The following is an 18,117-nucleotide window of genomic DNA, read 5'->3' on the forward strand; positions in this document are numbered from 1 at the left end:
GGCTCCGCGTCCCTCTGTTGTTGGGTGCCCTGTGGTTCATCCACTCACTTCTCTAAGCATCTGTTTCCATGTCTGTAAGTCCAAGATGATAAACCACCCATCCAAGGAAATGCTGTGTCACCGTGTCTGGACCAGAGGCGCTGTGCGGCTGCTAGGAGTCCACGGCAGACCCAGAGCTGACTTCAGGCGTGTTCTCCAGATGCTCAACGCTGTGAGACACCATCCTCCTGGTCCCCAGTGTGCGTGAGCCTCTGGGCCGGGGGCAGGTCTCAGGCTCCCCCGGTTCGGGGCAGGAGGTCCTGTTTGCATGACAGCGAGTGGACCAGGGCAATGGTGGCGGTGCTGGCAGTGGCTCCTGTTTGCACAGCTGCAGCCACATGCTGGGGATGTCCCTGCCAATCAGCCCTCATCTTGGAGAGCCTTCACCTCCACAAAGAGACCACAAGGTCACCTTTACTCCCACATGAGGTTCCAAAAGGTTTAAGTCTGACTCTGGAGCGAAATGCAGCCCTGCGGTGGCGTCCGTCCTCCCGAGCGGAATTCTGAGCTGCAGGACCTCGGAGAGCTCCAGCCAGCGCATCAGGTCCGACCTCAGTGCCCAGGGCTGCCCGGCTGCCCGGGCTGCAGGTGCGCAAATTTAAGGAGACGTGGCCACAGGCTATGGGTGTCCTTTTATAAACCAATAATAACAACCAGGTCTAGTCAATCCTTGTCAAGCTTTTTAAAAAAGGAAAACAGTATTTGCTACCACCTAATTTAAAATACCAACACTATTTCAAATGTGGTAGAAAGAACACACATGACTTGGGAAAACTTAAAGAAGTCAAGTGACTCCCATTTAGATTCTCTGATTTGTTTACTGAAACCCCACAGAGCATAGTATTTCAGATCATAATGCCTTTCGAATCCTCTTTCTAGCAAGACTGGACTCAGCGAATATGTGAGCCACATACCTTGGTCCTGGAGTGTTTTCCCTGAAAGAAAAAATAGTGAACCAACGTACCCATCAGACACTCGGGCATTTCCAGAACATCGGCTGTGCCTTCATTGGGGAGCCGGAGGTGGGGTCTGCACGCCTGAACCTCCCATGTGTGCCGCTCATTCTGTTGAGTAAGAGATCATCTTAAAATACTAGATTTCCACGTGAGAGGGCAAAGCTTGCCTCCAGATGCTCCAGCTGACAGATCTAAATTGAAACTTGAGAGAAAAAAAAAATCTTTCCAAGTATCTACTTAAAACAGGGGAGGAGAGATTCTGGTCCAAGTATGCAGCTTCAGAAATGCACTATTTTTAGACAGTCGATTTTCTTATCTCTAAGCTTCCCAGAGATTTGCTCAGTTGAAGCCTGAGCTGAAGATTGAAAAAAGGAAGGAAAAAAAAAGCTCCCTCTGACCAGCACTTACCCTCCTCTGCAACTGAGCTGGTCATTTCCCTGGGGTGGGGCTGCAGGCTCTGCCTCAGAGACGCCGTCACAGACCTCGGCCAGGCACCCCGGGAGGCTGGGGCCACACTGCCGTTTGAGGTTATCTACTTTCCTAGTCAGGTTAATGAAAGCTCTCCAGTCTCTGCGCATTCAAGCCAAATAACGCAGTTAAAGGCATTGAGGTTTTCACCTGCATTTCCAGTAACAAATGTTTCCCCCCAAATTACAAAATGGTTTCCCTTTTTCATCCCTAGGTTGGTGATTCTCTGCTCCCCGCTTTCTGGGAAATTCCCTTCGGGTTGGAAGTGAATCAAACATTCAGTGTCTGTGGACGTAGCGGTGGCCCCGCTGAACGGGGGCTGCAGGACAAAGTGGACAGAGCATGCGGCGGGCGGCCAGTTAGCAGATGGGAGTCGAGGTCCGATCCGGAGGGTGCCTCCTGCAGTGACCCTGGCTTTGCTGTCTCCATGGGTCATTTCCTAAAAACAAATAAACAAAGCACACAAGAAGAACACGAGTCATGGTCTGTCATCCACCATCAGGACGAGTGAGATAAGGCTCTGTGAAGACCTCTTTGGTGCAGATGGTCGTCCAGATCGAAGCCCCCAGTGTGGACGCCCAGGGGTCCCCCACAGCCCATCGCTTCACTGAAAGCAGGATCTATAACCATTCAGAAACAAGGCTGAGGCATTTCTCTGGACACCACATTTAAAAACCAGTTCACATGCGGTTCACAGAAGAGGTAAATGTGTCATCTGAACCGCAGCCTAAGAGAGGAGGCAATGGGGAAGCGAACAGTCCTGAGTTACTGTAATGTCTTAAAGGGGCGGCAATAAATTGCCAGGATGCTTTTATGGAGTTTCTTAACCTCTGGCCTTTGGAGGGGAAATCAATAAGATATTAAGGAAATCATGAATTAATGTTTCATAGAGTGCAGGCATCAGTGAGAGCTCTGTGGTTTAGACAAATGTCCCCACCAGGAGCCTGCACCTCCGGGATGAGGCTGAGGCCACGGGGGTCGTCCCCTGCTCACCTCCAGCTCCTGGCACTGGGGGGGCTGTGACAGACTTCGGGTGCTGTCAGGATTTTTACAGCGAAGTCGCCAGAGGACGTGAAACGTGAATGGCCCTTCTTCCGCCCAGTGCAGTCACTTCTGTGGAGTTTGCCTTCAGGGGGATCGTCTCATTGACGAGTTACGTTTAAGTGACTCTAGGCAATGGAGATAAGATTTTTTTAAATGAGTGATGGAAAACACACATACTCTGAACTTAAATTGTCTATACGAACATATGGCTTTACCTGGGGAGCTGGGGACCTTCCCCTCTGTCTGAGTGTTCAACCACCCTTTCTTTCTCTTAAAGGAAAAGTCCAGGTGACCAAGAAGCCCCCAGGTCCGTGTGTCCACGTCCCGCCCAGTCCCTGGGCGGCTCATCCTCCCTCACAACCGGGAGCTGCAGGACAGCGGTGCCCCTCTTGATGCCCCGCGAGCTTCTTCCCGAGGGGCGGGCAGCGGGCTCTGTGGCTTTCTGCGCACTCCTGTTCTTGGCAGAGCCTGTCCTGCCTCCAGACCAGAGTCCACGTGGAAATGGACTTCACTGTGCTCATGAGGTACGATTTTAGTCCCAGGACCTCAGGTAGATCTGGAGACAGGGTCCCCAGACTTCACTAAACACAGCCCCCTAGGTGCTGGTGGCTGATTCAGTCTCTGTCTCCTCAGTTCCACCCAGAGAGCTGAGACGGCCACACACCAGCTGGTCCTCGTCAAGCAGGTGGGCTCCACTGCTTGGAGGGCCCAGTGGCAAGGACGGAAGAAAAGCAAGACACAGAACGGCTCCTTGTCACTCAGCCGTCATGGGTTTACGATGTAGCTTAGATCATGGTGGCTCCCAGCTCAGAGCCTCAGCAGGGCTTCTCATCAGGCTGAGTAAAACTCAGAACCCACGTGTGCCCTACCGCCCGGCCCCCATCACCTGCCTTTCCTTTCCGTCCAGCAGGGGCTCCGCACTCCTGCGGGTCCCACTCCCCACCCCCCTACCAGAAATCTCCCTCCTGCTCCTCCCGGGAACCCTGCCCTCTTCACTTGGGACTTGGCCGGTGGTCCTCCGAGCCCACCCCTCTGTGCACAACCGCATTTTCCCAGTGAGCTTCAGAGGGGGCCTTACGTGCTTGTCCGCTGACCTGCTTGCGGTTCCCCCCCGCCCCGCGTCCTCTCCGCAGGGACCCCTGGCCCAGCTCTGCCTGGAGAAGGCCCTGGCCCCTCCGCAGGGGAATCAGCGCTCGAGTGGGGCTGCCTTTTCTGGGGACGAGGCAGGTGGGGGCGTGGGGTGACCTGCTGGACCCTGTCCCTTCCAGGGGTCCGTGCGCCCCCAGCCCCCACCCCAGTGCGCACAGCTGGCAGCGGGCCATGAGACGGGAGGAGCCGCACTGGAACGACGGCCCGCAGCAGGCGGGCAGGCGGTGCAGCTAGTCCGGCTGCACAGGGCGGGCGGGCTGAGGGTCAAGGGCAGACGCAGGAGCCGAACTCTGGACGCCAAGTCCCAGCTCAGCCGCCCACACTTGGGCAGGCCACCGAATCTCTCTGTGCCTCCGTTTCCCCAGATGCCTCTGGCCAGCCTTCTCCATCCGGGAGCTCTGTCTGAGGCGTGGTCATGACGGTCGTCGCCGGGGAAGGAAGCGCGCGGCAGTTAAGGTGGGGTTCCTCCTACGTGGCAGGGGGAGGGGCCAGACCAGCTCCCAGACCCCTCAGGCCCCGGTTCCTCCGCGGTCAGAGTCCGGCGTGGACGCCCAGGCGGGAACCAGCCCGGGGCAGCTGCGAGCTGGAGCTGGGTGGGGCCTCACGGCTAAGCCCCAGCGGGGACCCTGCCCCCGCTGATAGGACCTGGGGCTGAGCGTCACCCTTCACAAGCCCTGTGAGTTTGTACCAAGTGCATGTGTTACCTACCCAGGACTAATCTGTTTTTTTTTACTTAATTAAAAAATTTTAGAATTTTAATTTAAAATCGCCACGAACAGGGCCACCAGACTTCTAGGAGTTTGTCCCAGGAATTAATATTTACTATCTTTTTCCCAGCCGGTTTCACTGCGGCGCTAGCAGTGGGGGCGGGGCGGGGGCGCACGGACGACAGCGGGCTGCCGGAGGGGCGCCGTCCGTCCGCAGGGAGGCGCGCACAGGCGGGGCCGCGCCTGCCGGGAGCGCGCGCTCCACCGATCTGGGGGCTCCAGGTGGAACTCTCTCATTGGCACCTGATGAAGGACTCCATCTTCCTTTGTACAGAAAAGCAGAGTCCTAAGGGTGTCTGTGACCAACTCAGGGACAGACATTTTGGGGGGAAATGGAGCTTAATTGAACTAAGCGGGATTTGGGAGCTACTTGGTCTCATCTGTCAGCCACATCTGAGGGGAGCGGGAGGTGCCCCTCTTCACTGGCAAAGGGGACCAGTGATGGATTCTCTTCTGCAAGGATCTGTGGCTCCTCCTGACTCACAGGAGTAACGGGCACGAGGGACTCTGACCGTCCAAGTGGCCCCATACACGCTGATGAAGGGACAGCCGCCACCATGCCACTGGGCTCCAGCGAGCTCCTGGCGCCTGAGTGAGCTGAGAGTCTGCGTTTGCAGTGGGCCGGGGACGGGTGTGACTCCCGCTGGCCATGGGAGAGGGGCGTGAGGTGTTGCCCCCGCTGTCTCCTCACGAGCACAGTTAAGTAAGTTTGACACCAGCCTTGGTCCTGGCCTAATCTGCCTCTGTCCTCAGCAGGAATCGCCTGACTGCTTTTTACCTTCTAGAGCTGGTCATCCGGGGCTCCGACTTGCAACGGAAATGCTCAGACCATGTACAACTCTGTTGTATGTGTGCTGTGGCTACACGTGCCCAGTGTTTCACGGAGTCCCAGACCAGCACACTCATGTCTCTGTACCATCACAGCTCCTGCAGGTGAGTCTCTGCTACCTACTGCTGGTGCACGCACGAGTGTGTCCATCCCGGCCGACATCAGGCGCGCTGGCCAGTGCACCACTGCTAATGTCAGTGCGTGTGTCAGAGCTGGCATCAGTGCGTGTATCAGAGCTGGTGTCAGTGAGTGTGTAAGAGTTGGCATCAGTGAGTGTGTCAGATCTCACGTCAGTGAGTGTGTCAGAGCCGGCGTCGGTGCGTGTCAGAGCTGGCGTCGGTGCGCGTGTCAGAGCCCGCGTCGGTGCGCGTGTCAGAGGCGGCGCCGGCGAGGCTATTGCCGGCCAGGCGGGGTCCTCGGAGGCTGGCTCTGCCTACCTCATTTAGCAGGGCAGCCACCTGAAGAGGGAGGCTCTGCCATTATCTTCAGGTAAATGAGGAAACTCAAAGTTGACGACGAGGAAAGCAGAGGGCAGGGACGGGGACACGAGGACGACACTCTGCAAACCCCAGGCTCGGGGCAGCCTAACAGCAGGCCAGGAGCCTCGCCCCTCCCGCTCCCGTCCGCAGTCTGCCGGCTGTGCGAAGGCGGGGAGGGAGGTCCTGTCCTGGGCTGGCCGCGGGGGTGGAGGAGGGGGCAGCATCGCTCTGACAGAGACCAGAGACTGAGTGCCACTGAGACCTCAGCCTGGGTGCCAGGCCTGCCTCGGGCCGTGATCCACACCCTCCTGACGCCAAGCAGGGACGGCACCTCCAGCTGGGAGCGAGTGGGCCACAAGAAGTAGCCGAGTCCACGTAGGCCTGTTTCCAGCTCCACTGTGGCTGTCAGCCTCCTCAGGTCCTTGCTCCGCGGGTTCTGTCCCCCGGGATGTGGGCCAGTGCGGATTCGATGAGTGGGTTTTGATGGGCATCCGTTCTCGCCTCCACGCTTGCCTCTCTCCCCGTGTCAGCCCAGCTTCTGCAGCCACAGGGCTGCCCTCCGCTCCACAGCCAGGCGGGACCGGCCAGCGGGTGGGCCAGGGCCCGGGCTGCTCGTCCTGCCGTGAAGGCGCTCGGGGCACCAGCAGTCACCGTGATGCCGCACAGAGTGGAAAGCTGTGCAGGATGTCAGAATTTGAACAAAGTGCCCCTGAGTAATGCATCCCTGGGCGGCACCCAAGGCGGCCGGCAGGGCTGCGGTCACTGTGCAACACGGGGGCACAGGGAAGTGACACTTACGTCCCACTTTGCCCACACGTGTTTACAAATGGAAGCAGCTCCACTTTGAGCTTCAGACATGAGTGGGCACATCCTGACACGACTCATCTGTGAGGCTGGCGGGCAGGGTGTGCGGTGTTAAAAATTGATAAAGAAACTGCTTTTTATTTGAAGACCCACAGCGACAAAGCTCTCTGTGCGGCGCCTGGAAGAGAGAACGCTGGAACATCACAAGGCTGCGGGACCCATCAGCGAAAACCTCAGCGCTGTCCTCTGCAGCACCACGGCCACGACAGACGCAGGGCACTGAGCCTAAGAAGCCAGTTGGCTGCGTTTTGTTTGGCCTGTATCCTGGGATGGAGTCAGGACAGTGGGGATGTGGTGGGGACTGCAGTGGGGCCAGGAAAACCTCAGACTGGACTTTCAGGGTGGCAGTGGGAACGTGCCATCCATTTCCCCCAGAAGGAGCTGGCTGTCCTGGAAAGTCCAACCTCCTAACAACGGAAGAGAGAAACATGAAGAAGATCGTTGCTTTCACTTGCAGAAGAGGAAGGCTCACACTTTGGGCTCATGTTTGGTGGCCTGGTGCAGAGAGAGGGCAGCTCAGGGACCTTCGCCAGGGCGCCAGGATGCCAGGACGGTCCAGGCCGACCGGTCCGAAGTGAACTGCAGAATACATTGGTGGCCCTTTAGTGTGCAGAGCGGGAGCCTGGAGTGTGTCTGGGACTCCAGAGGCCGAGGGGGAGGACGCCTTTTCAGTCTCTGAGCTCAGCACAGCCCTGCCTCCCGTCTGCCCTCCCGGCTTCAATATGATTGACCGGGAAGAGGCTGAATTCCGGGCCCAGGCGGGAGCCTCTGGGCTCGCTCAGAACCAGGGGGACATTGGGAGCTCCACGCAGGAAAGGTGGGGCTGGGGGCTCCCGGGGGACCTTGAGTTCCTGTAACCTGGCTCCCAGGAGGGCGTCCTTGTCCCCTACAGGCACCTGCAGGCGGAAGGAAAGTTTTCTCCCATTCTCTGCTGCCTTGGCCCTGTCCATCAGAAACTGAGACTTCTCAGTTGAACATCTTGGTGTCTGGGAGTTTGAGTGACATAAGCACGTCATGAGTGTTCTTAGGGGAAAAAGAAAAAGATCCTAAATGTCGGAGAATGTGGGCAGGCTGTGACTGGCAGGGCCATGCGGGGAATTATCAGGACGATTCTGAAGCTGGTGTCATCTTCCTCTCTCTCTCCTCAACTGGAGCAACTTCATAATCGTTTTTATAGTTAAAAGCCACTTAAAGATTTCTATTGATGTTTTCCTTCTTAAAGATGATGAGTGACATGTGCGGGGGGGACGTGGCATCTCTGTCTCTAACTGGGTGCACGAGACTGTGTGACTCAGAGAGTCTGACCTCGCCAACTCTCAAGGTGGCCGAGCCACGCTTCCCATGGGAATGAGCTCTTGTGTCCCGCCCACAGAAGGCATCACGGGTCTCTGGCGGCTTCCTGCTCCGAGCTCACTGGGAAAACGCAAAGGGGGGGGTGATTTCCATCTGTGCAGAGACTCCCCAGGTAACCCTGCAGGCAGGGCCCGCAGCCCTGACTGGCGGAGGGAAGACAGGGGAGGGCGAAGAGGATGAGAGCGTTCTCAGGTTTCGCTGATGCTCGGGGCAGCTGCACACACCACCAGGCTGCTGGCTCTCCAGAGCCCTGGGTCTCACCCGAAGACAGTGATGGTCAGGGCTAGGGTTAGGGTCAGGGTCAGGTGGGAGACGGGGGACACGGTGGGATGTCTTTGCACCTGAAGGTGCTTAAACGGGTCACTTTCTGAGTCACAAAGGCTTCCAAGCTCCGGAGTCACCGAGGACGGTAGTGGTATCTACTTCACAGGTGGTCATGAAGGCTGATCCCAGCTGTTCCATGGCCACTGAGGGAAGGGGGTTCTCCTGACGCCAGGGAGGTCCTTGGGGATTGCTTAGCCGATGGCCATGACCGCCTGGTTCCTGGTGTTGCGAGACCAAGAGAAAAGCTAGAATTACTACTGACAGATGACACAATGATCCTCCCAGAAAAAAATAACAGATTTATTAGACAAACTGTTAAAACCAATAAGTTCAGAAAGTTTGCCAGATGCAAAAATCCGTAGCACATTTCTGAAGCAGTGATGGCATTCAAAGGCACAAATTATTTACAGTGGCCACAGAAACTATAAATATCTGGAATTCATAGTACCAGGCACACACAATATCTCTGTCAAGAAGCATTTGAAGTTTTGACATAGGACAGAGAATCTGATCTGAATAAACGGGGGAAATTTTCTCTGCTCCGAGCTGGGACAGCTTCACATTTAAAGATGCCAATTCCCTCAAAGTTAGTCTGTAAGATGAACGAAAGCCCAGCTCACATTCTAGATTGATGTGCTGTAAATTCAAAATCTAATTGAAGAATAAACCTTCATGAAGACCTATGCAAACCTTGTAGAACGGAAGACAGTGTTCCAGCCCTCCCGGATGTTAAGGCACACACCACCCTGACCATAAACACAGGGCAGCGCTGGCATAAGAGTGGGCAAAGTGCAGGGGACCCAGCAGAGAGCTCAGAGGTACAGCCGTGCACCGACAAGGACAAAATCTATGGCAAAGGTGGCACCGACATCAACAGAGAGTGGATCTGTGGTTTGGCAGAGGGTCCTGGGGGACGAGACTTGCTATTTGAGAAAAATGAAACTGGCTCCTTTCCTCATACCGCATGCAGTGGCGGGCTCAAGAGAAAGGCGTAAATGTGAAGTGCACGGCTCCAGGCTGGCGGGGAACTGGGGGCCATGCGGAGACTGAGAGTAGGGAAGGACTCCAGAAACACAACTCCGCAAGCACAGACCCTCGGAAGCACAAAGTGATGCCAGCACTCTGACAGGCACACGAGGGAGCGGTCGGGTCAGAGGCAGGTTGGGGCGTGAGGGCCGGGGGTCTAGGAGGAGAGTGGGCAGATGTGTTGTCTACTCATATCTCCAGGGAACCCTTAAGCCAAACACTCAGAAAGGGGGTCAACCCCAGTGATGGAGTACGTGGGAAAACGCTTTGGGAAGAGCCCGTTGTAAGGTCGTACATTCATTAGGCAAAGTAACTGTGAAGTGTCAGACCATGTCAGCCTTAAATCTCCCCTCATGTGGCTGAGACTGTCTCTTCCCTATAGTTTTCTGGAATCATAGTGGACAGAGATTCAATTATTCTTGAACACATGAACTCTAATGGGCTAAAACACCAGACTCTTTCTTATTCATGGGCGTATATATTGTTAATTGTCTTTTAGAGAGTCATTAGGAAGGGACAATTGAGTAACGATTACATTTTCTTTTAAAGCTGTAATTAAACATAACGCTTCCGTGTTTGATTTCAGGTTTCCTTCACAGATTGAGCGCGGCGGCTGCATTGCTAAGACCTGGCACTCAGGCAGCCGATCCCCCGTCTTCACTGGCCGGGAGGGGGTCAAAGAGCAGCAGCTCCAGGACATTGTGAGCCCCTCTGACCTTCCCCACAGCTTGTGGAAGTGGTTCAAAAATCACACATCATTAAATAAATGAGTTCTTCTCCAAGGAGGAAGGAGTGAAGTCAGTGAAGCTAATTAGTAAACAGGAGGTCCCACAAGAAAGTCGGCGTGTGAGTCTGTGGCTCATCAGACTGATGGCAGAGGCACCAGACGGACGGACTCCACAGAATAGAGCTGCTATTGGCGTCTGGATCCAGCAGAACCGGGCTCAAACCCACTGCTCACTCACTGCGTGCCCTGGAGCGAAGCACGCCGTCTTCACCGGGTCTCCATTTCTGACCTTGCAGAACTGTCCTCAGGGTGGAGGTAAATGAGGTCAGTGGACAGTGCTGGTGGCAGTGACTGCATTATTGTAATTATTACTGCTCTCTGGGAGCAAATGAGGGTAAAGACAGGTCATTCAGGATCACTCGGTCAGACAAGACAAACAAATATGACACCAAAATGAACAATAGTTGGACAGGATTACTTAAGAAAGAGTGACAGGTTTTATGAGATCTGCCTAACAAGCATGCTGCTACAAAGTCTATAAACTACAGCACATCGATGTCAGAAAAAGACTTACAGACACAGAAAACAAACTCATGGCCACCAGAGGGGACAGGGGGAAGGGAAGTAAATTGGGAGTTGGGATCAACAGATACAGACTACGGTGCACGGAACAGATAAACAACAAGGTGCTATTGTATCCACAGAGAACTATATTCAGTGGCTTGTAGCAGCCCATAATGAAAAAGAAAACATATACACGTGTAACTGAATCACTGTGCTGTACACCAGGAACCAACACAACACTATAAATCAACTCTGCTTCGGTTAAAACAATGGTTAAGAACTACAGCATAAAAATCTCTACCCAGTGTCAGGAGAAGCTCTTCTTCCCCAGGGGCGGGGAGCCTGCCGCTTCTCACTCCGCCCCTGCAGGCGGCCCTACAGGTCCCTGCAGGCCCTGCTCCAGACCTGCCTTCTTTACGGCACTTCCAGCAGAGTGCTGGGCTAAAGGAGTCTCCAGTAAATAAATCCACTCATAGCTCCGCAGACACACCCGTGGTGGCAGATAAGTGAGCAGGGATGTCTCATCAGATCAGCACCAGGGTCAGCGCTCTCTTCTCGCTGGTTATCAGCTGTGTGTTGTGTGTGTGTGTGTAATCATGAAGATTGCATCCTGGGGCAGCATCAGCGCAGCCAGAATTAGTTTAGACCTGTTACCAGGGTGAGGAACAAGCCATTTCTGTCTTATCTCTTGCTCTCGGTGATACCCGGTCCTCCTGCCTCTCTCTGTGCTCCCAAGGGTGATGCCACCTTTGGCCTCTCCAGCTTCTAGCTCTGTTACCAATGGTTTCGAATCCTTGTCCCCATCCTGGAGAAGCCTGGTCCTTAGTCATTGTCCTTCAGTGATAGAAATGGGTTTTCCCCAAACCATAGACTTTTGACCTTTGGCTGCCAGTGAATGTTGGAGATTAGCTGGCTAATACTGATGTTAGATATTTACAGATTTAGGGATAAAATGTCAGCTCCTATTGTAAATATTCAAAGGTGTTGATTGCAGTTATGTTTAATGACACATGGATGTGTGCTTTTTTATACTCTCTACCCCACATTTTCAGCACTGTATTCTTTGTTCCAGCTGTGTCCTAGTCATCCATGCGAGCACGGACACCGCCCGCCATTACCTGCACAGCAGCTCCGAAGGAGACTGTTAATACTCGGGCTGGTGCCAGCAGAGGATCAGGATGACGCTGTCAGGTCTAGGGCCCATCTCCAGGACCCCTGCGCTGCTGGCTCTGCTGTGGCCCCCGTCACTTGCTCTGCACTCCTTCAAGGGGTTGTACTTCCTTGTTCCCCCACAGCAGGTGTGGCCATGTGACTTGTCTTGGCCAGTGAAATGCCAGTGGAAATGTCACATGCCATTTCCATCAGGGAGATGACTGTACTAGGACTATGGGTACCTGTCGGCTGGTCCTTTCACCAGAGCAAATCAATCACAAATGAATTACCGGGAAGTAACCAAAGCAGCTACGGGAGCTCAGAGGCTGCATGCCCACTGTACCAGCGGTCCCAGCTCCAGAGACCCTCGTGCTCTGGCTTATCTGGGACCCTCCTGGCTCTGCAAGCCCTGAGCAGCTGACACAGCGTTAATGGGCTAAGTCAGGAGACATGTGAGCTTGTTTGGTGGGGCTGTGCAGAACAAAAGCTGAAGGCAGGATGCAGTGCTCCAAGGTCAGGGAGATTCTGAATCAGCTTCAGAAAAGCATTTTGCAAGAAGCAAAAGCAAAAGAGGTTCAGTGGTCTGGTTCTTTAAGACCCGACACCACTGTGCAGACTGCAGCCAACAACAGCGTCACCCTGGGTGCCAGCGGTCTGCCCAGCCCACACGGAATCTCCGGTCTCACCACCGGCCCTGGGGCAGCTGGCTCAGGGGCCACCACCCAGGCCACAGGGGAGCAGACCAATGCCCAGACGTGCTGCTGAAGTGTCTGCACACCAACCAGGAGTCAAGGATGGAATCACCAATCCTCTGCCTGTCCACTCCTCCTCCACCCACACTTTGTGAGCTTGAATGTGTAAGTGAATGCAAGTGTGTGTGTGTGTGAGAGTGTGAGTGCACATGTGAGTATTGCAATCACATCTGCAGTTTTGAATCCCTCCCGGGAAGCAGCAGAAGAACAGAAAGCCATAAACTTTGCCAGAGCAGTTTCTGTGGAGGGTTAAGAGTTGGTATAGAAGGCAACATGTGGAAGACTGAAACTGAACAAAAGATGATGAAAGTATGGGCTTTGTGTCTAAACACCACTCCCCAGCATCAAAACAGGAGAAGCAAAACAAAGGGAAAATAATTTTTTTAAAAAAGAAATACCATCTTCAATTAAACAGAGACATTTCCAAAACGACCAACTACAAACCAGGAAGACAATAAGCCAAATCCTGTGAAAATGTGCCAGATCTTCAACAATGACACATATGTGACAACCATTACCAAATATGTTGTTTTAAGTGCATTGAGAACTAGGGCTGTAGCTGGACCATGGGAAAGCAAACCCAGTTCAATATCAAGGAATGTCAGGGAAGTGCAAGCTTATGGGGAAATTATGCTGACAAGCATTTCCACCATCTACAGCTTGGCTTCCTTGAGGAGGAACTGACTCTGGGGGCATAGAAGTGAGGCCAGAGGAGGAGACAGCATGGCCCAGCAGCACTGTGGAGAGCTTGTGCAGGAAATGCCTGGAAATTAGGGCATGAACTTCTCAGATAAAATGATTATCAGATTTCTCAAGATTTATATGAGACATCAAGTCCCATTAAAAGCTAAATATTTTTCCAAATATTTTTCCACTTTTCCCTTCCTAGGCTCTCTTTCAGAGATCTGGGCATCACAAAATGAGTAATAATCACGAAGAAATCAAAATGAGACCTGGTCCAATAGTTGAGAAAATAAAAGAAGAAAAGTAATATAAGCATTAAAAAAAGTAAATGAATAATATACATGAAAAAACTATCTAAAGAGTTCAGACTATTGGTTCACCATAATCTCAAAGAAATTGTAGATCATATCAGCTATTAAAACATGAACTAAAATGTAAACATAAATATTTAAAAGGGAGACTATACAATCATAGAAGAAAGAAATAAGTGAATTTACAGAATTCTGGAAATAAATTTAAGAGAAAGGTAGACATTTACAGAAATTAAAATTATAAACAAACCAAGGAAAAAATAAAATAAAAAATAAAAGATATGGTAAATAGGCTTCAGGAAAGCATGCTATATTAAACATAGTAGATATTTGCCATTTGTCATTAACTTTGCCCACCCAACCTATGAATTTCTCTCAATGTTTGATGAGTATCTTATTTTATGCCAGATTGCTTGCCTAGATTCCCTTGCAAATCAGACAAAGTAGAGTGATTTGGGTTTTGCCAATAAACACTCATAGAGGACTGGACACAGCAGAAGAAAGGATTAGTGAATTCAAACACAGGCTAATAGAAAGTCTCCAAACTGAAAGATAGAGACAGACAGAGAGAGAGAATAGAAATACACACGTGGGCTGTGGTCAAATCATCTCACATAAAGTACAGTTGGAGATCAGAAGAAGACCAGAAATAATGGGCAGAAGAAACACTGGAAAAGATAATGACTAAGCATTTTACAAATTGATAAAAGAAAACATTAACCCACTGATTCTAGAAGCTCAGTGAACTCAAAGTAACAAAAACAAAACACAGTTCAACAAGAAAAACATATACCAAGGCACATCACGGTCAAATTCCCTAAAAAAACAAAGATAAAGAAAGAACAATCCTAAAGTAAGCTTAAGGCACAGAAAACATTGCACCAAAGGAGCAAGACTTAGAATTACAGATGACTTTTGAACAGAAGTTATGGAAGCCAGAAGACAACAGATGTTTAAAGAGTTGGGGGAAGTCTGCCAACCTAGAACTTATTTCCTGCAAATGTGCACTGTAACAAGTATTACAGAATGGTCTTCAGGATGAATAATAATAATACCACATGGAAGCATGCAACTTCAGAAAAGACCAAAGAGCACCTGAAAATGCAAATATGTCAGTAAATATACAGAGCAATGTTGTCTGGCTAAAGCAAAAACAAATAATTATAATTTGAGACATTTGTAATCTATGGACCTATTAAATATATTACAAAAATAACACAAAAAGAGAGAGTAAATAAACTGTTGTAAGATTTTTTCTCAAAGTTCAGGAAATAGTAATCATATCTATTTAAAGTAAATCATAATTAGTCAAAGATGTCTATAGTAATTTTTAGGGTAACTACAAAAAAACTTAAAATATATATATATATATTCAAAAAAAATTAAACCAAAAAGAGATGAAAAAGAATTAAAGAATGGAACCAAAGAGGAAAAAAAATTGATAAAAAATATCCAGGTGATTAACTTGAAACAAATATATAAGTAATTATGCTAAATGCAAGTAGATTAGACATTTCACTCAAACTGCAAAGACTGTCATTCTGGGAGAAAATATAAGATCCAACTATGTGCTGCTTGCAAAAGGTGCACTGAGTATAAATGCAAAGAATGTACCATTACAGCATCTACAAACGTTAGAAAGATAACACCTTTGTCAATCAATTTGAAATGGACTTTCCTTGAGACTGATACATTCTTGAAAATATGCATTTTATTAGAATAAAACACTGACACAGGAATAAATACAGAATCTAATAAGTCCTATATCTGTCAGCAATATTGAATCTACAGTTGAAAACTTACCTGCCAACAACCTTCCGACCCAGAGAGCTTCACTGGTGAATTCTTCTAAGTATTTAAGGAAGTGGTAAGGCTATTATCCAAACTCTTCAGAAAACAGAGAAAATAGAAGCAATTCCCAACTCAATTTATGAGGCTGGCATAATCCTGAAATAAAAATCTAAGAAGAACATTATGAGCAAATAAAATTATGGACCAGTATCTTTTATAAATATAGAAACAAAAATCCTGAGCAAAATGCTTGTAAAGAGAATGAGTCTACATAAAATTAATAAAGTATCCTGGTTGTTGCAGGAATATATGTTTACTTGGATACCTGAAATTTAATCACTGTGATTTACCATATTAACAGAATAAAGGAGAAAAACCACATGATCATTTATTAGATTCACTAGAAGCAAATGTCTAATAAAATTCACAACCTGCTCTTAATAAAAACCTCCATCAAAGTAGAAATGGAAAGAAAAGCTTCCCAATATGGTAACAATTTAAAAACAAAACAAAACAAAAACAAAAACACCTGTAGTTGACATTTCACTTAAATATCAAAGCTTTCTTCTCTAAGATTGAGAGTAGTCTGAGAATGTTTGCTGTCAATACTTCTATTCAACAATCTTCTAGAAATGCAAGTACATTAAATAAGGCAAGAAAAAGAAACAAAAGTTGTGAAAATTGAAATAAAATTACTCTTTATTTACCATTATTACATTTGTAAAAAGTCTGAAACAATCTATAGACCAGTAAAGTTAATGTGAATTTTATAAGGACACTGAATTCAAAGTCAATGTAAAAACAGTGTTTTCATGTACAAGTATCAAACAATTGAAAAACAAATTTTTATTATTATTAGAGGTCAGCAAACTTTTTAAAGGGCCAGATAATGAATAATCCAGGGTTGTATACCACATATAGTTTCTATTGCATATTCTTTGTTCTCTCTTTTTTTTCTTGGTCTTTTAAAAACATGAGAATAATTCTTAGCTCACAGGTTGTACGGAAACAGGCTAGAGGCTCAATCTGGCCTGCGGGTCTCAGGTTGCTGACACCTGCTCATAGCAACAAGGAATATTAAATACATAGGAATCAACTTGAGGGACGCTATGCATAACTTCTACACTGAAAACCAGAAAGCATAGCTGAAAGAAATTAAAGAATACACAGAGAAATGAAAAATATACTATGATTTGATAAGGATTACTTTCTCAAGTAATTGTCCTGTGAGAATTTCCTATCTGTATTAAAAAAGTGAAGAACTTCTGTTTGTCAAAAAACTTCAAGAGAATGAAAAAAATAATAATAAGCCCCAGCTGGGAGAAAATATTTGCATTAAATATATCTGACAAATATCTCACAACCAGGACATGTAAGAACTCTTACAACTCAGTAAGAAAAAGTAATCATCAAATTAGAACAGAGCAAAAGACTTACATAGGCTTTTTATAAAAGGATATTAAAAGGCCAATAAGCAAATGTACTTGGCATCATTAATCAGCAAGGACATGCAAATTAAAACCCATCATCTGAGACCCCTACACACCCACCATGAGGAATAAATGAGAAAGACAGGCAATTCCAAGTGTTGATCAGGATGCAAGGACAATGGAATTCTACTACATTATTTTTAGCAATAAATTTGTACAACCATTTGAGATCTGTTTGACAGTACCTACCCTAGCTAAATACACATCTGTACTGAACCAGCAATCCCATTCCTCAGTGTGGGCCCAAGAGAATTAGCCTGTCTGTCCACAAAAGGGTATAAAAATGTTTGTAGAAAATTTATTCATAATAAGCAAAAAATACAACAGGAAAACGAATAATAAATTATGGAGTCATAGACTGTAATACTATATAACCATAAAAATAATGTAAAGCAATGATCTTGGTTCTACCTATGTGCGTGACTCCCACAAACCTTAGGCTGCACAATAAAAGCCATACACAAAAAAGCACCTGCTGTATTGTATGAGTCTGCTTGTAGGGAGTTTGACATGAAACAAGATTGATCTATTGAGATAAAAGTCAAATAGTGGCTCTTTTTGGGCAGAGAAGGGATAAATTATACTCAATGTGTTTTGTCTACTATTGAACTGGGTGGTGGCTACAAAGCATATGGGAAGATGCAAATTCATCAATTTGTTCAGTGTACACTGAAGATGAGCATGCTTCACACTAATATTTATGCTTTTTTTCAAATTAAAAAAAAGGAGATTCAGAAAATGAAAATAAAAGTATACTATTTTAAGAAATTTGGCTATAAAAAGAGAGAGTTGTAGGCTGAGAAAGAAAACAAGCAAACACACTCACATACATAGATGCTCACCCAGTGAGCACCAAGGTGAGAAGATAAATGGTTCTAAGACGACTGAAAAACCAGGAAGAACATCCAGCGTCCAGGGCAAGAAGTAGGGTTATAATGGGCAAATGAAGGAAAGGAAGCATAAGAAGATATATTTAGGAAAATGACTATTTAGATAAAGAGTGGAGAGTTGAAAGAACTCCCTGTTGGTAGCTGAGTTTTCTCAAGTCTAGGGCATCTCCGGCTTCTGACAGGGGCCAGGGTGACACCTGAAGACCACAGTGATGGTCTGCAGTGGGCCTTCCAAGGGCAGGCCATGCTGTGTGAGCCCTTCAGCAGGTCAGGGGTAAGAGCCTGAAGGTCACGGAATTGATTGTCTTCCAGAGGTTTTCACTATTGGGGGAAGACTGAGATTACAAGGAGGTTACAGATCCTGGGACTGGTGAAGGAAGTGGAGCTTGAGGTTGGATGGGGAAGGAAAGTAAGTCAGTAGGATGGAGTAGATCCCAAGGGAGAGGTCTCAGTGTAAA

This window comes from Camelus bactrianus, chromosome 3 (assembly GCF_048773025.1).
Source record: "Camelus bactrianus isolate YW-2024 breed Bactrian camel chromosome 3, ASM4877302v1, whole genome shotgun sequence".
Taxonomy (NCBI): domain Eukaryota; kingdom Metazoa; phylum Chordata; class Mammalia; order Artiodactyla; family Camelidae; genus Camelus; species Camelus bactrianus.